General features: G+C 36.3%; 1 protein-coding gene, 1 non-coding gene and 1 pseudogene across 2 annotated transcripts in view; 1 reads left to right on the top strand and 2 right to left on the bottom strand.

The window, feature by feature from the left end:
* Commd1 (copper metabolism domain containing 1) overlaps positions 1–25,359 on the bottom strand; it is a 179,864-nt gene that overhangs the window by 125,675 nt on the left and 28,830 nt on the right. The gene's annotated exons all lie outside the window — the stretch shown is intronic.
* On the top strand, positions 22,253–23,959 carry LOC114091953 (large ribosomal subunit protein uL24-like; annotated as a pseudogene).
* On the bottom strand, positions 22,810–22,911 carry LOC114092084 (small nucleolar RNA U13). The gene has a single exon (XR_003582621.1). It is a non-coding gene; the product is annotated as a small nucleolar RNA U13 (small nucleolar RNA).

Raw genomic sequence — 25,359 nt, 5'->3', positions numbered from 1 at the left:
AGTAATGCACTTCTTTCTCCCTGATAACTTCTTGCTCTGAAGTCTTTTCTATATGAAATTAATAACTACTCTCACTTTCATTTAGTGTTAAATGGTATATCTTTCTCCATCCTTTTTACTTTTAATTTGTATCCTTAAAGTTGGCTTCTTGTAGAACATATAATTGGGTCTTGCTTTTTTTGATCCATTTTGACAGTCTATCTTTTAACTGGTGTAAAGCATACATGCTGCAAAAACTGAGAAATGCAAAGAGAAATAGTCAAAATTGCTTTTGTAGTTGGAGAATTCAATACCTCTCCATTAGTAATTGACAAATTTAGAAGGTAGAACATAGTTGAAATGAACAATGCTATTAATCAACTGAATCTAACTAACATCTACAGAATACTTCATCAAAAATAGCAGAGTACACATTCTTCTCAAACATATATGAAACACTGACCAAGATAGACCACATTTTGGGCCATAAAACATATCTTATTTTAAAAATATAAATTAGCAAGGCACTTAGCAAATCAGCAAGACCCTGTCTCTAATAAAATAAGAAAAAAAAAAAAAAGACTAAGAATGTGGCTCAATAGTTAAGCACCCATGGGTTCAATCCCCAGTACCAAAAAGAAGAAGAAAAGAACCAAGACAAAGTATCCATTCATATCACAAATTAAACTAGAAATCAGTAAAAGAAAGATTGTTAAGCACCCCCCCACCAAATACTTGATGATTAAACAACACATTTTTAAATTATACAAGAGTCAACAAATGAGGCTAAAATTTTAGAATATTTTGAGCTAAATAAAAATAAAATAAATACAACTACTCTAATTAGAAGAATGCATCAAAAAGCTATGTACAGAGAAATTTACTGGAAGATCACATAAGGAAAATTGTATCAGATGGACAAATTTGAGAAAAGCAAAACAAAATACTAACAAAGATATGAAGCAAAAAGAATTCTCACTCATTGTTCACCAGAATGAAAAAACTGTATACTTGGTCTGGGGCTGTAGCTCAGTGGTAGAGTCTTACACATGTGAGGCACTGGGTTTGACCCTCAGCACCACATAAAAATAAAGAAAGAAATATATTGTGTCAAAAAAAAAAAAAAGCCAAAAACTGTACATTCACTTTGGATAACACTCTAGCCATTTCTTACAAAACTCAACATATTCTTACCATATGACCCAACCATTGCATATATATATATTTACCCAATTGGGTCGAAAAATTACATCTATACAAAAACATGAGCATTGATGTTTACAGCAGATTTATTCCTAATTGCCAGAACTAGGAAACAAACAACATGTTCAACAGTAGATGAAAAAACTGTAATACATCCAATGAAATATAATTTAAGCACTAAAAAGAAATGAGTTATCAAGCCATGAAAAGTTATGGAGGAATATTAAATGCATACTCCTAAGTGAAGAAGCCAATCTGTTTTGGCTACATATTGTATTCCAACTGTATGACATTTTGGAAAAGGCAAAACTACATAGACTATAAGGAGATCAGTAACTGTCAAAAGTTTAGGAGGAGGGAAGGACAAACTGTTGCAAACAGAAGATTTGGGAGGCACTGAAACTACTCTATATGATACCATTATGGTAGACGCATGTCATTACACATTTGTCAAAATCCATATACTATATACCACAAACAGTGAACCCTAATATAAGCTATGGACTTAAGTTTAGAATAATGTACGAATAAATAATGAAAAATATAAAAAGAACTCTTACAAATTAAAAAGACAACCGCATAAAAATCTGGTCAAATACAGGAACAGACATTTAATAGAAAAAGAAACCTAAAAAATAAAATACATATTAGTTCAACCTAACCAATAATCAAGACAATACAGATTAACATTATTTCCGCTATACTGGCAAAACTTAAAATGCCCTATAATACTAAATATTGTTTCCTCATATCCTCACCAGGAGCTCTCAAATATTTTTGGGAATGCAACATTTTGGAGGTTAGCTAGCAAATGTTGGCATTATCTACCAAAATTTAAGATTTACATCCAACACTGTGATGTTAAATAATTAGAGTAATTCTTGCATCTAGGCACTGTAGTCCTGTCCAAGATTGAGTCTGGTGGTGACTTGGTGGCGACTTAGAACAAAGCAGCCCCCCCCAGGTGGGGGGGTGGGGGGATATCAATCAGGCGCCTGCGACGCCTGTCAATCAGCGAGATCTCCTGACTAACGCCTGCCTGCCGATCAGCAGGACCCCCTGGCCAATTCTGGAGTTCAGCCAACTCCCCTGACCAACTCCAACGGGAAGGGACCCTATGAACACCTTTTCCTGTCCCAAGCCCTTCCCCTCCTGCTGTAAGCCCCATAAAAGTCCAGTCCAGTCAAGCTTCTGCGCGGTTTCTCCTCAGACCCTTCTCCTGTCCACTCTGATGGTCTGATGGAGTTCTGCCTGGGAGTGATATCTCAATAAAGCCTCCTTCAGCGGCCTTTTTAAATCTGCCTCCTTTGGTCCTGCCCACCTCGCCTGATCTGACAGAGTCTAACAAATTATAATCAATGCAAACAGCTAAAACAAAACAAAAATGGAAAAATAGTGAAATCTCAACAATGGACTAAGAAACACAAATGAATTAAAACCACATGATAAAGTACAAACAAGGCATACTGAACAATAATAACAAAAAAGCAAATTACAAATACATATACTATTTATGTGAAAATTTATTACAAATAATATTATAGACTTAAATATGTAGTAAATATGAAAATTACGTGTGCTACTGATAAACACCTAATTCATGATAGTGGTTATTCAAGACAGCAAAAGAATGAAATCCGATTGTAGAGTATGGTGGGCTTTAGGAGTATATATCATTTTGTTTTATTAATAAAATTTTCATTTTAAAATAGATTTAGATTTAAAGAAAAGCTGTGAAGATAGAATTTCTGTATATCCTGCACCCAGCTTCTCTTATTATCATCATCTTCTGTTATGAAATCTGTGACCATTAATGAACCAATGATATATTATTATTAACTAAAATTCATACTTTATTCTTATTTCTAATTTACCTAGTATCCTTTCTCTGTTTTAGAATTCCATCCAATTTATATTGCATTTAATTATCTCTTTTAAGCTCCCCCTTGGCTATGACTGGTTTCTCAAACTTTGGCTTTGATAACTGTAACAGTTTTGAGAAATCCTGGTCAGATATTTTATACATTCCTCAGTTGGGATTTGTCTGATGTTTGTCTCATGGTTAGGCTGGGATAAAGGTTTTTGGGGAAGAGATAGGAAGGTAAAGTGCCACTCTCATCACACTTACTGAGATTACAAATTACCAACACAGCTTATCCTCATTAGTGTTAAGACCTAGCTGACATAGTTTGTCAGGTTTTTCCACTACAAAATTACTCTTTTTCTCCTTACTATACTCATTAGAAGGAAATCATGTGTAGTCCACATTTAAGAAATAGGAATGCCAGGTGAGGTGGCACACACCTGTAATCCCAGGTACTCAGGAGACTGAGACAGGATGGTTTTGAGTTTAAAGCCAGCCTCAGCAACAGTGAGACACTAAGCAAATCAGTGAGACCCTGTCTCTAATTAAAATATAAAATAGGGCTGGGGATATGGCTCTGTGGTTGAGTGCCCCTGAGTTCAATCCCTAGTACCAAAAAAAAAAGGGTAATTCCAGAACCAAGCATGGTGCACATGTGTAATCTCAGCAACTCAGGAGGCAGGAGGATCATAAATTCTAAGCAGTCTCAGCAACTTGGCGAGGTCATAAGCAACTCAGCAAGACCCTGTCTCAAAATAAAAAATAAAAAGAGCTAGGGATTGGCTCAGTAGTTAAACCAACCTGATTCAACCCCCGGTACAACACAAAAAAAAGGTAATTCCATTCAACTTAATTTAAATTAAAAGGTAATTTAATTAAATTAAAATTAAAAGGTAATTTAATTAAAATTAAAAGGTAATTTAATTAAATTAAAAGATAATTTAATTCAACTTAATTAAATCTCCTAAATTTTCTATCCCCATATACTATCTTTGCCTTCACTCAGTTTTTATTTTCTTGTAATGGAGAAAAATGTTTAGCTTTATTATGAAAGCCAGTGGTTAGAGTTGGTTCTCAATTGTTATTCAGGATGCATGTACTTTATCAGAAAAAAAAATTGTTTTTCATTGTTGAGGAATAAATTTTGAAAGGCCTATTTTTTAAAAAATATTTTTTAGTTGTTGATGTACACAATACCTTTGTTTTATTTTTATTTATTTTTATGTGGTACTGAGGATCAAACCCAGGGCCTCATACATACCAGGCAAGTGCTCTAACACTGAGCCAATAATCCCGACCCCTTGAAAGTCCCCTTTATACAAAATATGTGAAAACCCTCCTAAGTTACTACTTCACCAGTTTTGAATATTCAAGAATTTGTACTAGCCAATTCGATTATTCCATTTTATGACTTGTTATCAGTTTATAATCTGTATCTTACACTACACTTTTTACCACCTGCCTGGTATTATCAGGCCCTATGCCAAGCTCTTGAATAAGATAAATAACTTGGCCCTACCTTTGAAGGGCTTTCAAGATGGTGTGTAACCAAAAGCTCAGTATACTACAGCAAACTCGGCTTTCCTCATTTGCTAGAAAATCTAGAGCAATGCTACCCACCAGTATTGTCAAAGACCAGTGCTTTGTTACCTAACTCCACTACAAAGAGACTACTGAAATGAGAGTAAAAATTTAGAAACTTCTACAGTGTTGTAACAGTATTTTTATGTATTTTTTGTGAGGAATTGAAAATATTTCAAAAAACAACACACACACAATAAAACTGGTCCTCAATAGACATCAGTTAAGCACTGCTATTAAGGGTATAAAAATTAGAAGGTCCTGTTATCTTGCAAATTAGGGCTGCTGAATTTAAAACCAAAAATATTCAATGTACATCACACTTCACTAACTTAAGAGCTACTTGGCCCTATTTATAAAATACTAAAAATCCTGGTTACAATTGAAGAAAAAGAAGAAAAGGTAACAAGGAGAAATAAGGTGCTGGTTATGGACAAGTTGGAAAGGCTAAGTCAAAACTAAAAATAATAAAGGAAAAAAATGTTATTACTTTTTGCTGGGAAGAAGAATATTTCAGGTTGACAGCAGAATAAAGACCACTTTTGTATATGCCTGGCTATACTTACAGGGGAAAAAATTGCACTAATCCTTTAAAATTTCTCAGCTTACAAAATTTAACAATTTGAAAATTACTGTATTAAAAATAAAAAGGAAACTGTAGCCAAAAAAGAAGTAGATTGCATTCTTCACAAATCTGTTTAATTAATCCTATTTTTGTCATCTGTGATAAAATAACAATGTTTCTATTTATCTGATATTGCCAAGCCCTGGGACATCACTGGAAACTTTATTCAAAGTCCAACCTTGTTTCATTTGGCACAGCTAAAAACAGAAATGGAATCAAATTATATTTTAAAAGTCAATTCATATTTCCCATTGTTAGATTTAATACACAACTGACTGGTGTTTCTTTTGGCTATTGCTGCCATATTCTGCATGCCGGCTTAACAAATTTACACATGAAAAAGAAGAAACTAATGTTGTTTCATATGAAAAAATTGCCCAAGAATGGACTCAGCACACATGAATACTTTCCAAAGTTCAGTAACTTGTTGTGCACCTACTATGTAACAGTCACTGTGCAAGGAACTTTCCAATTGTCCAATTAAGGGCAGAGTTTAACAGCTAACCAAGCTCAGAATTTGCAGATAGAGAGCTAGGTGAGAATGAAGGGGGAAAATGAGTACATATGTAATATAGAGAGTTGATGTGCAATCTAATCAATATAGCAAGAAATAGAACATCTATGACAACTACAGTCTAAACATTCACAATTTCAAAACTATCTCAAGCTATTAGAATATTTCTGACATGCAGCAATTGGTCACAAGCTCAGGTATGAATTAGAATCATGTGTACTAGGAACCACATTTAACTGTAAGTAAAACTAGCCAACTTCTCAGTTTTCTTTTGTTTTTGTTTTGGATTAAACCTGGGGCACTTTACCACTGAGCTACATCCCCAGCCCTTTTTATTTTTTGTTTCGAGGCAGGGTAAATTATGTAGGTCCTCACTAAATTGCTGAGGCTGGTCTTGACCTTGCAATACTCCTTCCTGCCTCAGCCTCCACAGTTGCTGGAATTACAGGTGTCCCACTTCATCCAGCTTTCCAGCATTTTCAAGACCACTATACAACTGATTTGTGTCCTTAATAAAATCAAGCCTTGATACTTCAATATCAGCAACTTACTTGCCTTTATATATGTCTAAAAATCTTTACTAAGGGTTTTTTCCTAAAAGCTAAAAAACATCAGATACAGAAAGACAAATACCATATGTTCATTCTTTCACATGGAGGATAAAGGTGATCTCAAAGGAGTAGAGAATAAACTAGTGATTACCAGTGCCTGGGAAGGTGTGGGAGAGGGAAAGATGGAGAGAAGATGGTTAGTGAGTACAAGTGTAGTTGAGGATTTCAACCTCTGAGTCTATCTTCATTTTTTTTCTTCTTAACTACTTCGTCTTGTGTGTGTGTGTGTGTGTGTGTGTGTGTGTGTGTGTGTGTGGTTGTAGATGGACAGCATACCTTTATCTTATTTATTTTTATGTGGTTCTAAGGATCGAACTCAGTGCCTCACACATGCTAGGCAAGTACTCTGCCACTGAGCTATAGCCCCAGCTTCTTTAACTACTTCTTAATTACTTCAAAGTTGAATACCTGGGTTTTCTATTTGTGGTTTTGAGATTGTTATTGTTTTTTAACTTTTTAAAATAACAAACTTAAGATAACTATCTAAATCCTTTCTCTAATGTTCCTTTATTAAATGAATTAATATTAAAAAGACTAGGTGTTTGGGAAAATATAAAGAATTATATTCTTAAGTTAAAAATCAAAAATAGTTCCCTGATCTTGCAAAATTAGTTCTCTGAACTAACATTTTAGGTTTTTTTTGCAATTTTTCTCCCTCAATGATTTTACTATAAAATAAAAATTTCAGATGCAAATTTTTACCTGAGGAAATTAAATATGCATCTTCTTCAACTAAAAATTATGAAACTTCTTTCAAATTAATTTCAAGAAATTAATTTGAAGCACTAATTAGGGTGGGTTTTTTTTTTTTTTTTCCCCTCAAGTACTAGGAATTGATACCTGGACACCCAGCCTTTTTTTTTTCCCCCAATTTTGAGGGTCTCACTAAATTGCCCAGGCTGTACTCCAACTTGTAATCCTCCTGCCTCAGCCTTCCAAGATGCTGGAATTACAGGTGTGTACCACCATGCATAATTTAACAATTATTCTACCTGCTATGTTATTTTCTTTTTCATTTTGGTGCTGAAAATTGAACCCAGGAACACCCTATCACTGAGACCTATCCCCACACCTTTTTGACACAGAGTTTCACTGAATTGTCAAGGTTGGCCTTTAATTTGTGATCTTCCTGCCTCAGCCTCCAGAGTCACTGGGACACGAACTGCATTGCACCTGGCTACTACATGTTATCTTATAACTATGTTATCTGATATAGATTAGTAAAAGAGAATTGAGAGAACAAAAATAAACCCTCATATTTATGGCCAACTGATTTTCTACAAAGGCGATTAAGACAATTCAACATGGGACAGAATAGTCTTTTTAACAAATGTAACTGGGAAATATGTGCACCAACATGTGAAAGTCTAAATTTAGACTGTACTTCTCAACTTTTCAGTATTACACCACTAAGAAGCTTTCCTAGACATTTTTACCTAATTGAGCTTTACACTAATGATATTTTAATAACCACAGGTAAACTATGTTATTTGTTTATGCAGACATACCTGTGCTTTATATGAAAACAGTAATTTTTTCACTTCCCAAGAACCAATCCTTGCCCCCAAATACAGAATGAATAAAAAATTAACTCACACATACAAATAAACTCAAACTAGATCAAAGACCAAATGTAAAATCTAAAACTATAAATTTTTTTTAAACCAGAGAACTCTTTGAGAACTTTGGTTAGGCAAAGTGTTCTTAAATACAACATTGAAATCATAATAAAAGAATAAATTGATAAATTACACCTCATCAAAATTTAAATTCAAAAGATACCATTAAGAAAATGAAAAGAAGGCTGGGGTATATGAGTAAGTAGTGGAGAACTTGCCTAGATTAGGGCCCTGGGTTCAATCCCTAGCACCATAGGCAAGGGGGGGAAAAATTACAAGCCATAGACATGGAATAAAACATTTACAAGCCATATATCTGATAAAGGGCTTATATCCAGAATATGTTTTGTTAAAAACCTAGCACACACACATGCCAATAATCCCATCAGCTTGGGAGGCTAGAGTAGGAGAACTCCAAGTTCGAGGCCAGTCTTAGCAATTTAGAGAGATCCTAAGCAACTTAGACCCTAAGCAACCCTGCCTCAAAATAAAAAGAGCTGGGGATGCAGTGGTAAAGTATGTTCATTTCCTAAGAGGGGCTGGGGAAGGGCAATGGCTATAATTAAAAAGACTGCTAGAATGCTGTTCTCATTATTACTGGGCTTCATTTAAACCTTGACTAGAACAGAACACCTAAACAACAGTGTTTGAAGAGAGCTTCCATATTACTGATCACAAACACATGCTGGGAGGGTGGTATACCCCAAATTCTTGGGAACAGAGGCTTTTGCACTTGGGACCCTTAATCTTATCTGTATGCCTCTTCATCTAGCTGCTTGTCTGTGCCCTTTATACAAACTATAATAATAAGCAGAATTTTCCTGACCAAAAAAAAAAAAAAAAAAAAGACTGCTATACTAAGTGTTGATAAGGTCATTAAAGAACTGAAATTGTTATAACTGTTGGTAGAAAAGTAAAATAGTATGACCACTTCAGAAAATAGTTTGTTGGGACTGGGGATGCAGTGCTTGCCAAGCATGACCAAAGCCCTGGGTTAGAACCTTGCACTGCCAAAAAAAAAAGAAAGAAAGAAAAGAAAAAAAAGTAGTTTGTACTTAAAACATTACATACAACTTTCTATATGAGCCAACCACTACACTGTTTCTTATTTACCTAAGAAAAACACTTGTACACAAATAGTCATACTAATTTTATTAAAGAATATCATAAGAGAATTATTCTTATCCATAAAAAGGAATAAATTACTGATACAAGCAACATCTCAGAATAATGCTGAGTGAAAGTAGTCAGATACCATCTCCTCAAAAAAGAAAGAGTACACATTGTATGATTCCAGTTATATAAAACTTTAGAAAATGTAAACTCATCTACAGTAATGAAAAGAAGATCAGCAGTTTCCTAGAAAAGAGGGGATAGAGAGATACAGGGAGGAAAAATTAAAAAGAAACACTGGAGGGTGGGGCTGTAGCTCAGTGGCAGAGCGCTTGCCTGGCATGTGTGAGGCACTGGGTTCAATCCTTAGCACCATGTAAAAATAAATAAAGGCATTCTGTCCGTCTAGAAGTGCAAAAAAAAAAAAAGAAAGAAAAGAAACACTGGGATGTTAGACATGCTCACATCTGTAATGACAGACATGCTCACTATTTTGTTGCTAGTTTCACAGGTATATTCATATGTCACTTTATCAAATTGTATGCTTTAAATATGTACAATTTGCTATATGTCCATTATAATAAAGCAATTTTATCTCTGGCTTTTAAGTGGCTCATCACTGAGCTCTCCCATGACACACATAAATAAGCCTCCTCTTTCCCTCTATTAGCCTGCCTATTGTCAAATCATTTGCAGGCCCCCCCAGCCACTGGACACAAGTTAGAAGAGGAAAAGCTTAATGGAACTTTCTTCTGAAACTGGTTTACTTGCAGAGCATGGGGTGTTAGCTATCATCTGTCTGATATGATCTTTGTATTAAGAGAATAAATAATGTGATAGTATCTGGGGGAAAAAAGAAGAGAAAAAGTTTTCTTTCTAACCGCTTTGCAAAAAAGAATGGGATGGTTGGATGGGATGACTAAAAATCGCAGTTGAGATCCCAGAACTTCTGACTAAGCCAGTGAACATTTTACCAGTGGACCCTAGAACTGTGCTCAGGGTCTGGTCAAATGAAGGTCAGAGACTCTCCTGTCTTTTCTAAATGGAATTTCTCCAGAATTTAGATTTATATGCAAAAATGGAATTAGTTCTCTGGATACTGTGACTTATAGATCCTTTCCCTGCGAGAGCCATTATGTCCAGTTTGTCTCATTTAGTGTCCTGAGAGCCTGTCTTAGATCCAGAGAGAGCTCTGAATCATTGATTTTCCGCCTGTTAGCGGGCACGAATTGTCAGATCTGTGTCTGCAGGCAGCTAGCCAGAGGCTGGAGGCCTAAGACATATTCCTATGGTTTGCCAACTCTCACAGGGTCCCCACAATGGACTGTGTAGTCTCTTTCCTTGTTGCCTTGCTAGTGCAGAGAAGTCCCATTTCATTATTGTCTGCCCAGTGTTACAAATTGCAGTCCATGATCTGAGGTATTTCACTTTTGTGGGAGACCACACATATGAGTTTTTCACAAACAACATTCTTAATGCCTGTAGCAAAAAGGGTAGAGTCTCTGCTTTCTCTCACTTTAGCTATCTTTGGGAGTGACTTTGGAACAGAAGTTGCATCTTCTGTATCCTTTGGGGGGATATTATATTCATGATTAAGTCATAAAAAGGTTTATGATTTTTGAGTCACATTTTGAACGAATACAGCTCTGAACCTGGGTTAGAATTCCAGGCACCTTTGGAAGACACCTCCTGGGCTTGAAGTTCTTCCTTGTTTTGGTCTAAGGCTGTTCTCTTCTTGACTATTTGTTTCAAGGCCTGTTATCCATACTTCATCTTGCTTTCTTCATGGGAACTTCTCTCAACTGAACCCGCCCCCTTCTCAAGTTCCTGCTGACTATATCCTCTATCACTGCAGCACTCTTTCTTCCTCTCTTGTAGGCATGATTTTGCTGTTAATAAGTGAAAAATTCAAAGGCTTCTTTGAAGCTGGCTCCATACCAATGTCCTCCTCCCTTCCTTGAGGTATCTCAAGGGAGACTTAGGACCCCAAAAGCAACACCTGGTGCTAAACAGGCTAAATGGAAACAGAATTTAGCCCACAACCTTCATAAAATTATGTTAAAACAAAAAAAAAAAATCTTGTAAGTCTTCTCCACTGATATCAATAAAAAGCTTTGCCCTTGTATTGATTAAAGACAATTTATTTCATCTTCCCCAAACATAATTCAGAAAAAAAAAAAAGAAAAAAATCACCAACTCATATATAACCTAGTGAATTCTATCTACTATATTGCTGTATTTATGTTTGGCTCAAGGCTAAAATTTTAGAGTGAAAGCCATAAAGATCTCTACTTGTGTCTGTCTGTACCGGGTGGACTCTTGAACAACATAGGCATTATGCACACTGATCCTTGCACAGTCAAAAATCCATGTTCAACTTCCGACTCCCCCAAAACAACTAATAGCCTGCTACTGACTGGATGTTTTCAATAACAAACAGTTAACATATTTTGCATGTTGTAGGTATTTTATTTGTTGAAAAACATGCAAGATCTACAAGAGATCATTGTCTACTGATACATAACTTACTAAAAAACTGCTCACAGAGATAAGTGTTCACACAGTATTTTAAGTGAACACTTGTAGCACTTGAGCTCACTGTAATAGTGAACAGAAGGTGGCTATGAAATTATTACAGTACATTATATATTAATTTTATGCAGTTCTAATACTGCATCTTTACAGTTGTTTACATTTCTATTAAAGGTTGAGGGTTCTTTTATTCAACTCAGTTAGAAACCATGAATAGGCAAAGTGAAGCTCCTTTAGTGTTAGTGGCTCTGAGCTTTGAATGCCACCAGCTTTCAGCTCTTAGTGTTAGTGGCCCCCTGTGCTGTTCTCCTTAAATCCAGAGGCAGTAGCTATTGGAAGCTCTCTGAAACTCTTCCAATAGCCAAAGCAAGCAGCTCCCAGCAACTCTCAGTTACTGTTCTCTGGCTGCTAGCCACTTTCAGTAGAGCCAACAGTCTCAGTGTTATCAATTCTATAATCAGTTCATCCTGCTCTACTTAAGACTTAAGTCACAAAGAGGCAAAATTAAATTCATCCAAAAAAGATTTTATTAGGATTTATGCTGCAGCATAAGACTAAGCAGTACACAGACTTTTCCCCTAAATGTGAAGGGAAGACTAATCATATAGACAAAATAAGGGGGGGGGGGGGGGGCATGCACTGTGTGCTGTTAGCTAATTGCAAACTTTATGCTGAGTCATTGGTAGGGGAATAGCTCCTCACAGACCAGATTTCAGAAAGCTGAAGCAGCTCCAGTGGGATGGAATCATCCAGAGAGGCTGTGGGACAGAGTCATTTGGGACAGACCTTGACTGAAGCTACCACAGTCCAAACAAAATTTTCTGGAGCGCTTGGGGTAGCTTCAGATATCAAACATGGAAGAAAGAAAATTTTTAAAAGTACTTCTTGGAAAGCACAGGGCCCTTCTCTTATGTCTCATGTCAACTATGAATATGCCATATACTATCCCTATTAGTAAGCACAATTTTTTTTTTTTTTTTGGTACCAGGGATTGAACTCAGGGGCACTTGACCAATGAGCCACATCCCCAGCCCTATTTTGTATTTTATTTAAAGACAGGGTCCCACTGAGTTGCTTAGAGCCTGGCTTTTGCTGAGGCTGGCTTTGAACTCACGATCCGCCTGTCTCAGCCTCTGGAGCTGCTGGATTGCAGGCATGAGCCACTTGCACCATGCTAGTAGGCATAACTTTTGATAATATTTTAATTTTTTATGATAGATTTGTGTATACTTTGTGGTAGTAAATAAAATAAACTATTATCTACATACATCATCTACGTTCCTGACATGCTTTTTCTTAATTTTTTTTTCAATATTTCTAGGCTACCCGATTTGTCTGCAAGTTTTTTTCAAATTGTTTCAAATATCTAAAAACAAAATCTTCATATAAGTGGCCCCAAACAATTCAAACCCATTTTGTTCAAGGGTGGACTATATATACTTTGTGTATTTCTTACTATATACACTATGTGATATTTCTTACCTCCAGATGGTATTAACATATTAATAAAAGAGCATCATTCTAATTGGCTTAGAGAAAAATAAGCACTTACATAAACTGCATACTTCTAAAACTCTCAAAAATACACAAAATTAACCCAACTATTTTCCAAGTTCATGTGATTTGGATAAATTTTTGGTAAATAAGGTTAGTTTAATACTGCCAGTTTAAGAAAACAGGCATGACTTCAGAGTTGCCAGCACTATATTTTATTCTACTTGGGTTTACTAGTCAAATAAGCCAATATGTTTATTACATGTTTATGGTTATAAAACTTACAAATTTGAGCAGGTGCAAAATAAATCCCTATAATCCCAGCAACCTAGAAGGCTGATACAGGAGAATCACGAGTTCAAAACTAGTCTCACTCAACAATTTAGTGAGGTCTGAACTACTGAGCAAGACTCTGTCTCAAAATAAGAAATAAAAAGAGGTGGATATGTAGGTGGGTAAGTGGTGAACCACCCCTGGGTTCAATCCCCAGTACCAAAATAAAGAAAAAAGAAAAACCCTTACAAAATTGACTTTAATCAAATTCAGTTACTGTTCTAACAAATTTCATTTCAACAATAATGTAGTTTCCGAAATCTGTTTGGTAACTTGAACTTAAAACTTAAGTTATACTAAATTAAATGATACATATTCATTGACTATCTAGATAATTTCTACATAAAATACTGAAACAATTACTGAATATGTTTAAATTTTGGATTCTTATTTTTAAAGAGAGACTAAAGATGGGCTGGAGATGTGGCTCAAGCAGTAACACGCTTGCGTGGCAAATGTGGGGCACTGGGTTCGATCCTCAGCACCACATAAAAATAAAATAAAGATGTTGTGTCCACTGAAAACTGAAAAATAAATATTAAAAAAAATTCTCTCTCTCTCTCCCTCTCTCTCTCTTTTTAAAAAGAGAGAGAGAGGGAGAGAGAGAGACTGAATAAAGATATCTGGGTCTATTTGAGACTCAAAATATTCTTTTTGCCACAATGGAAAAGGTGCACTGTGAAGAAGCATATACCTCTAGAACATGTGAGATGACATATTAATAAAATTGGCCAACTTGCTATAAAACATTGGTATATGACAGTCAATTCACAATAATGTACATCCTAAATTTCTTTATAAAGTAAAGGTTATTAATGGTTAAAATGATAATATATTTCAATGGAGCTAATAGAAACAGTAAGGGTGAATGAAAACAACAATGTATGAAAAGTATTCAAATGATATAAAATGTTTTGGTTAAGGGAAAGAAGAGTATCTTTGTCCTAAAGTAGTTGTTTAGAGGTTGTTAAAAGGTTGTTCCAGCATAAGAAAGAGGAAAGGAAAGCAAAAGACAAAAACATGGACGGATACAGAAAGTTATAAAGAGTATGTGGAGAAAAAAATGAGAAAGAATCTTATATCAAGCTGCAATTAAATAATCTTTAATATCAATAATTTATTGATCCAATGCCAGAGTTTACATCTCTTTAAGAAGACAAAAGTTTCTTGGACTATTGATCTGCTCTTTATAAGCAATTGTTAAGTTGTTTTTTGTTTTTTTTTTTTTTTTTTCATTTTATAAGTAATCTATCTAGGAAACAAGGTTGCTCTGTCTTATTGGTGGTTAATCCTATCTGTGATTATTGAAGAAAACCTAGTCTTCTTTTAAAAGTGACCTGAGATCCTATTTAATCAAGCATTCAAACCTTTTGACATTTTTCCCCCTCAAAATGCAATTCTATCTGTAATCCCAGGGGCTCAGGAGGCTGAGGCAGGAGGATCACAAGTTCAAAGCCACCCTCAGCAATTTAGCGAGGGGCTAAGCAACTCAGTGAGACTTTGTCACTAAATAAAACACAAAATAGGGCTGGAGATGTGGTTCAGTGGTCAAGTCCCCCTAAATTCAATCCTGGTACCACCCCCCTCCAAAATGAATTCTAAATAAAATCTTGGTTTCAAACTGACTCTTGAGATTTCCCAAAGGGATCCTGGACAATCTCAAGGGTTTGTTCTTTCACTTTTTAAAAGTGAGATTTTAAAAATAACTAGATGTATGGGGTAGGCAGGGGGAGGGAGCATGGGAGGAATAGATGAACTCTAGATAGGGCAGACGGGTGGGAGGGGAAGGGAGGGGGCATGGGGTTAGAAATTATGGTGGAATGTGATGGACATTATTATCCAAAGTACATGTATAAAGACACGAATTGGTGTGAATATACTTTGTGTACAACCAGAGATATGAAAAATTGTGCTCTATTTGTGTAATAAGAATTGTAATGCATTCAGCTGTCATACATAAATTTAAAAATAAAATAAATAATGAATAAAAATAACTAGATGTATTTAATAATGCTAAGTTGCATGGGAAGCACTGTCAACTGAGAAAATATGTTCCAAAACAACAAAATTTCCTAGTCAGTTGCATTATTTCACAACGCACTCTCCTTAAATCTTTACCCATGGCAATTTTAAGTCTTTTGTCATTCATATGCAGTTAACTGTTTTATTCAGAGGACTCCCTAAAGCTCCTGCAATCCAGTAGAAATCTTCAACTTAAGTGACTATCTTAGGACTATGTCAGGTACTCTGGAGTACAGGTTTCTGATAGCATTGCTTAAATAACTTTGAGATAATTTCACTGGACTGAGTAAGGATTTCCAGATCTCTAGCAGAGATGATAGTTCATAAAACTGATAACCCAAGATTAAGTAAAACAAGAATTACATGGTATTAAAATAAACAGGTTTGTAAATTTTATGACTTTTGTTGTTGCTGGAGTTTGGAATATTGCCAGGTCTTTTAATTTTCTATTTTCTGGACATAAGGAACCCCCCTTCTTTTTTCTCTTAACTATCTATAAATCACAACTTACCTTTGTAAACAAAAATTAAATATTTATCTTTTTCTCTACCAGAACCCTCCAGAATTCTAAAATTCTTATTGAATATTCTTTCATCACAGAATATTCTTTCATTATTCTTTCATCACAGTCACTTGCATAAATTCCATAAGAATCTGTTCTTCTGAGGTTTTTCTGTTGTTTTGGTTTTGTACTATAAATTTAACTCAAGGGCACTTAAGCATTGAGCAATATGCCCAGCCCTTTTTATTTTTTATTTTGAGACAGAGTCTCAGTAAGTGGCTTAGGGCCTTGCTAAATTGCTGAGGCTAGCCTTGAACTTGCAATCCTCCTGCCTCAGCCTCCTGAGTCGCTGGGATTACAGACATGAGCCACCACTCCTGGCAAAAATCTGTTCTTCTTATAACAGGACATAATTGAAGAAAGTGGCTCCAATGATGATGGACAGAATTAGATATGAGCAGAGGTTTTTGTTTTGTCTTGTTTTGTTTTTGATATGGGGGTTGAATCCAGAGGCATTTTACCACTGAGTCATATCCCCAGTCCTTTTTATCTTGATACAGGGTCTAAATTGCTTAGGACATCCCTAAATTGCTAAGGCTGTCCTTGAACTTGCAATCCTACTGACACTGCCTCTATAGCTGGGATTACAGGCATGCACCACTGCACCCAGCAGATATGAGCAGTTTTAAGGAACTGAAGGTTAACTCAATGGAGCCAATGCCTACAAAGACCTCTTGCAAAAAAACAACCTGGATTTCTATCCTCACACGTGAATAAGATAGGTAAGTTCCTCACAGACTGAGAACATTAGGAAATTTCGAGGACCTCCAGAAGGAAGGATTGCACCCTATCTATAAGTACTGCAGATAAAATCTGGCTGACAAGTGCTTACCTTGGCTTCCTAGTCTAAACATCTAGAAATCCTCTCAATTGGCTACCCTTTGGAATCAGAAACTAGGTTTATTGTCTACTTCAAGTATTAATCTTTATTTTTCTTTTTTGTTCCCTCATTCTATGTTCTTTCCCTTTGTAGATCTGTTACCTCAAAATTTCTAACCTGACTCCTCTTCACTGCAATTAACCTAGCTCTGTGTGTGTGTATGGAATAGTAATAGGAAAGTTTCAGATGAGGGAAATGTGGAATCCACCTTAACGATTAACATGTGGGAGACCAGAACACATCACCTTAAAATATGCCTTTTCTGGCATACAGATTGTTAAACTGAAAGCAACCAAGGAGAAGCAGATGCAGGAAAGCTGTCTTCCCTTTATTTGCCTAAAAGCAGGACATATATGTGCTAATACCAAAGACAGCCTCCCCCTGCCCCTTTCTACCAGAGAGAACAAAAGACAACCTAGACCCTCTTAAGGCACCAGAGATGGTATCAGAGGAATTTACATCAAATAGCTTTACTAACCATGCTTTATTTGCCATTTATTTGCCTTACCACAGCTGCAGCCCCTAAACACTCAAAATCTTCTTCCTTTGTCTTATAACTAACCTAAAAATGTACTTACTGTTCTCTTGTTGAAGACATTATCAGCTTAAATTGACATCTCTTTGAAAACTACTGTTGTATATATGACAGTTTTATATATATGCATACATGCAAACGTCCATGCATATACGCACTATAAATGTATAAATATTTATATATACACACGTGTGTACGTGTGTATATTATGAATGTATAGGTCAGTAAACTTCTCTTGTCATCTTTTGTTACAGGGTTTGGTTCTAAGAACTCCTGAAGGATGATTTTTTTTTCTCTCCTATACAATCAAGCCAGTGGATGCTATGCTACCCAGCCCTTTCTCCTTTTTGTTTACTTTTTTTTAAGACTTTTTTTTTTTTTTTTTTTTTTTAGTTGTAGATGGGCACAATACCTTATTTATTTATGTGGTGTTAATTTCACATCCCTGGCCTTCTTACTTAAATGAAAGTTTCAATCCATAACTTAAATGTGTTAGGCCTTTTAAAAGAGGAACACAAATCTTATTTCCTGAGGCAAACTCATTTTGTGTATGGTAAACACATCCCCTGGTTCTCTCTTTATAAAGCACTACTTCAATGTACCCTCCAGGGCAGTTATCCCAACTGTGTCACCCAAGGGAGAAGCCTATTAATAACTAAAATTTATTTTTCATTCTATACTATTTCCTATATGCCCCCCTACACACACATACCCCTACCTCAAATTCATTTTGTGTTTACACATGTATAGTTGCTATGGTAGTTTGGATTTACTAAAAATTAAGAAAAATAAATTACTTGTTCACTTTTTCTGTGTTCCTTTGACTCAGTAAACCTCTGGTACATTTATGGTAAACCAAGAACTGAAAACAAAAGGTAGCATAGAACATAAAGCCAAAGTTCTTCTAAACACCTGTCCCACTTCAGCTCCATGCACAGAATACAGCTGCCTGATTATGACGATTGAGGAGTCTATAAAACATGGGTGGCATTTGAATTTCTTGGCAACTCAGACAAGTGAAATAACAGCAAGAGAATGCCATGAGTGAGAGGATTGTTTTATATAAATCCATTTGTGGCTTTAGTATACATTTTATCCAAAGAGCGCTGCCAGAGAAGAATTAAGAATGTAGGCTGAAAAGGAAGAAAAGATCCACAGCAAATTTGGAAAAGGAGACAAGCCTTCTTCAGTTTTGGGAGAGTTTACTGAAAAAGGTGGTTTTCATTCCCATCAGTGTTAAACTCCCAATCAACATTAAATAATAAAGAAATGCAGAGGTTTAATCTCCACAATGCTATATGGAATTTCTATGTATGTGATGGACACAATGGTGAAAAAAGAGTGTTTGCTGTTAAAGGGATATTTTATTTATTATCTACCAAATTGAAAATAATACAGATATTATTGCACACAGAAAATAATACAGATATTATTGAGCTTTGAGGCTTCATTCCAAGAAAATGGAAGGGCTGATTTGGGGGATCCAGAAACACATAGTATGACTCAGGAACTACACCAGTAGACCCAAAGATATTACATGAAAGAACAATGAAAGCTGTGTTCAGATAAAAAGGGTATCTTACAGTAAGAAAGGCTCCTGTATTAGCCAGGGTTCTCTAGAGGAACAGAATCAATGGGAATTTATTAGGTTGGCTTACAAGACCAGAAGCTGGACAGTTCACAATGGCTATCTACAGGCTGGAGAGCTGGAAGAACAAGTAGCTGCACAGTCCAAAAAGTCAATGCCTCAGAACAAGAGAGATCAACAGTTCTAACCTAGTCCAACACCAAAGGCTTCTGGAAACTCACTGGGGAATCACTGGCGGAGTCCGCTTTGGAAGAGTGAAGTAGCAACTATAGCAGCAGCAATGAAGAATCCATTCAAGAAGAATCGAGATTGCCTCTGCTGCTGCTTCCTTGTTCTTCCAACTTTTTTAAAAATATTTTTAAGATAGGACATAATACTCTTATTTTATTTATTTATCTTTATGTAGTAGGAGGATTGAACCCAGTTCCTGATATGTGCAAGGCAAGTGTTCTACCACTGAGCTACAACCCCTGTCCTCTTTCGACTTTTATTCCATCCAAGCCATCATCCTATTGTACCATGCTGCCCACACTTAGGGAGGGTCTCCCTTTCAGTTGGCTATCCCAGATGTCAATCATTCCTAGACACACCCTCACTGACACACCCAGAAGCTTCTTAATCATGGTTATCTCTCAATACAATCAAGTTGACAATTCAAATTAACCACTATAGCTCCCAACTATTTCAAATATTTATACAGCTCTCAAATATTTCACTATCTACATTACAAATTAAAACATTCAGTAATCAGCAGCAAGTGCTTGAGTGTTCATCATTGCTCAAGCAACTCAGCTTGATAAAAGCAGTCTTTCAAGGGTCTTATAGACACAGGACAGAAATACTGCAGGGCTCTACAAAATTCCCAAACACAAATTCTTTTGGTACATACATTCTTAAAATTTTAATTCTTCAAGGTGCCTTTCCTAACTAAAACTAGCAAAACTTTTCACTGAGCCTTCTGGAATTTTATTTATTCTTCTAAATCCTTAGCATATCTGAAACATGGTTCTTCCTTCCAAACCCCAGACACACAATACCTCAACTCCCTCTACTCCAATTTCACACCTATCAAGCAATCTTCCAATTTAATTATCTTGATCTTCCACATAATGTGATATTAGAGGTATCTTTTTTCTTTTTGTGGGGGGGGAGTGGGGGGAGCAGTAACTAGGACTAAACCCAGGGGGGTGCTCTACCACTAAGCCACATTCCTAGCCATTAGGGAGGGGATACCTGGGTTTGAACTCAGGGGCACTCAACCACTGAACCACATCCCCAGCCCCACTTTGTATGTATTTTATTTAGAGACAGGGTCTCACTGAGTAGCTTAGCACCTCACCAGTTGCTGAGGCTGGCCTTGAACTCTTGATCCTCCTGACTCAGCCTCCTAAGCCACTGGAATTACAGGCATGCACCACCACACAGGGCTATCATACCTAGCCTTTTTTTTTTTTTTTGAGACAGGAGTCTTGCTATGTTGGTAAGGCTGCCCTTGAACTTGTAATCCTCCTGCCCCAGCCTCCCAAGTCACTGGGATTACAGGTATCCACCACTAGGCCTATCTAGAATGAGGTATATTGAATAATGGATGCAAATATTCTGTGGCTGGAAAGGTGAACTCAACCATAAAGTGACACCATCCCCCCCCCCCAGAAAAAAGAAAGTGCTCTGATTTATCCAAAAAGTCTACTTTGATCATTCTCTAAGAGGCTAATCAGTTCTACATGCCAAGGCATTCAGAAATTTATCAAATGTTATGGATCTTAAATGTCCCCCAAAGGCTCAATGCTTAGTTGCCAGACTGTGACACTATTGGCAGATAGTGGAACCTTTAGAAGGTGAAGCCTAGTTGAAGAAGTTAAGTCATTGGTAAGCAGATCTTAATAGATCATTCTTGGGGGTTCAGAAGACCAAAATGCTGATAGAAACATGAACAGTAAAGGTTGTGTTGATGAGGTTTCCAATGGGAATGAGGACTCTACTGGGAACTGGACTATAGGCCATCCATGCTACATTCTGGAAAAGAACTTGCCTAATTTTTACCCATGCCTTGAGATTATGCAGGATGCTAAATTTAAAGGTGACAGATTAATTAATCTGGCAAAGGAAATTTCAAGGTAGCACAGCATTCAGAGAGTGGCCTCAGTATTGCTGGCTGCTTTTAGCTAGGTAAACAGAATTAGGAGCAAAAAGCAGAATACAAAGATCTGTAAAACTTGCAGTTTGATCAGAAAAAGAGTACTTTTAAAATTGTGGGCAAGGAGAGTAAGGCTACTAAAGAGGTTTGCTCCCTTAAAAAGAAGTGAACATTTCTGCACCAAGACAACAGGAAAGATGCCTTGAGAGCATCTCAGGAATCGGAAAGACCCCACCTGTTGCAGGTACAAAGACTTTTATTTGACAAGACAGCACTGGGTCCCCCAGCTCCCACAGGGCTGCCTTGGGGATTTTCCCCTAGGATTCATTTCCCTTGTTCAGCCAGCAAGGCACTCAGAGTCCCCTGTAGCCATCGTCCAAGTGGGTGAGCTAGTGGCCCACTTGGCATCATCCACAGGATACTGGTTTTGCAGGCATGCAGAATGCAAGAGTCATGAGGTCATGGAGGCTTCTACCAAGATTTCAAAGGAAAACCTGAAAGGCTAGGTAGCTTATGGCAGAGCTGAAGTCGCTGAAGCAGCCCTAACAGACTGATGAGTGAAGCTGTGAGAGTGAGGTTGAAGCTGCAATGGAGACCCCAGGAAGTTAGAGATGCAGAACACCTGTCCAGGGAAGCCATAGGCAGCAAACAAATTTAGCCCAAGGAAGTGGTCATGTGGACTACAGCCAGCAAGGCAACGGAGGGGTGGGACTCTCATTCCTCCACCATGTACCTGGGATGCCAGACATGAAGCAACAGGAGTTATTATTTATTTGCCCTCCTGGGTTTCAATCTTGCTTTGGTTCAATTCCTCCTTGCTATTGTCCTATTCCTCCCTTTTGGAATGGAAATGCTTACCCTGAGTCATTATATATTTAAAGTACATATCATATTATATTATTATGTTATATATATTTTTTATAAACAGGAACTCACAGCTAAGAGTTTGCCTTGCATCTCAGGAGTCTTTGGACTTGAACATTTCAATAAGCCGAAACAGTTTTAGCACTTTGGGGACCCCTGGAGATGGACTGAATGCATTTTGAATTGTGATATGGACATGAGCCTTAGGGTATCAGGGGCAGAATATTATGGTTTGGATCTACTATGTTCCCCAAAGGCTCATATGCTAAAGGCTTGGTTACCAGCCTGTGGTCCTACTGAGGAAGGAAGATTCCAAGTTGAAGGCCAGTCTGAGCAACTTACAGAAACCCTGAAGCTCAATGGTAAAATAACCCTGGATCAATTCCCCATATGGGGTGGTATGGGGATCAGGGTGGCAGGGATCGGAAGGTGGCAGAAAACTGCTTCATGTCTTTAATGTGTTAATGCCCATCTCCAATAAAGAAATATAATCTGCAATATTTTCCAATCTTAATTATCACTAAATGCTTTTTCTCCCCCTCCAAAAACAATAACTTAAGGGACTAATATTCTGTGAAACAAATTTTTGAAATGTTCTAATTTATCTTTAGATCATTCATAACAAAGTAGTATTTTATTTCAGTAGTTTCAGAAAAAGAAATAATTGAAAAACCTAATGTATCATGGGCAAATACAATGTTCTGTTTCAAATGTTTGCTATAAACATGCTTAACAAATAGCCTTTTTTTAAAACATCAGATAGGTACTTTGCCAACATCATAACAAGGTTTAGAGGGAGGCAGAGCTCACACAACAGTGTGAACACCCAATCATCTTGTTTATGAATTAAAAGTTTGCTGATATAAGACTACTGGCTTCATCTTTGCCCCTTCTCCAAAATTGATTATCATGATTTTTCATGTCTCCTACATGAGAATCAAGAAGTCTCCTCTTCTTTGCTCCAGGGCAGTAAGAACTCTCCTCCCTGCTGATGAAACAATCCATTTCTTTGCACCACCACCCACACAAGAGGTTAAAAAATAAAATAAAATTCTGACATACTAAGGAAATGAGGTGGTAATCCTCACCCTCTGAGCACTCCACTTCTTCCTTCAAGCAATGAAGTTTGAAGTTCTTACAATAGTAAATTTTAAAATTCTATATCTGTGATCTTTTTCTTCTGCAACATGACCTACTACACTGCTGACATAAATATGCAAAGGGTTTGTTTTCAGGTCTTATTCTTACTTTGAAGAAAAACAAAACCCAAGAGAACGTCTATCAAATTTCAAAAGAACCTAATAGAACACATCTTGTATATAGACTTCTTCCATTATGCAGCCATCCCTGAAGCAGCAGACCAAGATGAAGTACAATCCCTTTGTGACTTTTTTAAAATATATTTTTAGTTGTTGATATACCTGTATTTTATTCACTTATTTATATGCGGTGCTAAGAATCGAACACAGTGCCTCATATATGCCAGGCAAGTGCTCTACCACTGAGCCACAATCCCAGCCCCAATTCCTTTGCGACTTCTGACCAAAGCAAGAAACATAAGAGGCATTTCAATGCACCTTCCCACATTTACAATAAGATTATATCCTCCCCTCTTTCCAAAGAACTGAGAAGGAAGCTCTTTCTTATTCAAGCACACTATAAAGATCAGCAGATTGGCAAAGTAGTCCAAGTGTACAGGAAGAGATGTCATCTACATTGAATGGGTACAGCAGGAAAAGGTTAATGGTATTATTATTATGTGAGCATTTACCCCAGCAAGGTGGAAATCACCAGGCTAAAAGTGGACAAAAAAAGATCCTGGAATGGAAGACCAAATCTTGCCAAGAAGGAAAGGAAAAGGGAATATAATAAGGAAGAAACAACTGAGAAGATACAGGTATAAAGTAATCTTATTTACAACTTTTATTAAAAAGTGCTAAAATGAAAAAAAAAAAGAATTTTTAAATGAGAAATCATTTAACAACCTGATTTGCAGAGCCAGGAGTATGGTATAATGGTATTTTAGGCATCATTAAAGGTTTAAATATACAAAGTCATTAAAATCCTTGATAGCCCACATTCTACTTCTTCTCAAATTGCCATATTTTTTAAATGTAATCAAACATATAGTAAAAAATGACCAATTTAAGAAAAGAGTTTATAAATGTATGTCTAATAAAAACAAATGTCAAAAAGACTTCATAAGTGGCCTGGATTTTAACTAAAATCAGCTCAATCTTAAATATTTAAAATACATCCTAAAAAAAAAAAAAAAAACTATACAGGCTTTCTTTTATTTTATCACAAATACTATAACTGGTATGAAAAAGAAAGGTATGCCAACCAATCACTTTAGTTCCTTTCTAGTGCTTATGTATATGCATACATAATTTGTGATCATAGTTATAAATATGGTACAGATACATTTTAAAGCTAGATAAATATTTAAACAAGTAATAACTCAAGACTATTTGGTACTAGCAATTATATTCTATTCTGGGTAAAAATACTGTCTATATATGAAAGAAAATAATAAATAATACTTCCACACAATCAAGTAGTCTCTAGGATCTTAAGAAATGAATCACCAAATCAGAACAACAATGCATCTATTGGAACTACCAAATTCCAGAATACTGATATACCAAACACTGGAAAGGATGTAGAGCAACTACAACTCTCATTCATTGCTGGTGGAAATACAAAAATGGTACAGTCACTTTGGAAGAGAGTTTGTCAGTTTCCTATAAACTAAATACTCTTATCATATATTCTAGTCATGCTCGCCTTAGCATTCACCTAAATGTGTTTTAAATTTATGTCCACACATAACCTGTATGTGAATGTTTATAGCAGTTTTACTCATAATTGTCAAATTTTAAAGATGCCCTACAGTAAGAAAATGGATAAATAATCTGTGGTATAACCAGACAATAGAATATAAACTAGAACTAAAAAGAAATGAGTACTTTGGCCTTGAAAAGTCATAGAGGTACCTCAGTGGTTATTTTTTTAATGTATTTATTTATTTATTTTTATGTGGTGCTGAGGATAGAACCCAGGGCCCCATACATGCTAAGCAAGTGCTCTACTGCAGAGCCACAACCCTAGCCCCTATATATTGGGTTTTTTGTTTCATTTTGTTTTTGTTTTTGGTACTGGGGATTGGGCCCAGAGGAACCTTACCACTGAGCCGCATTCCTTGCCATTTTTATTTTGTATTTTGAGGCAAGGTCTCACTAAGTTGCTTAGGGAGTAGCTAAATTGCTGAAACTAGCCTCAAATTTGTGATCCTCCTGTCTC

Source organism: Marmota flaviventris, chromosome 14 (assembly GCF_047511675.1).
Source record: "Marmota flaviventris isolate mMarFla1 chromosome 14, mMarFla1.hap1, whole genome shotgun sequence".
Taxonomy (NCBI): Eukaryota; Metazoa; Chordata; class Mammalia; order Rodentia; family Sciuridae; genus Marmota; species Marmota flaviventris.
The sequence above is the reverse complement of the archived record's forward strand: the minus strand, read 5'-3'. Positions and strand labels throughout refer to the sequence as shown.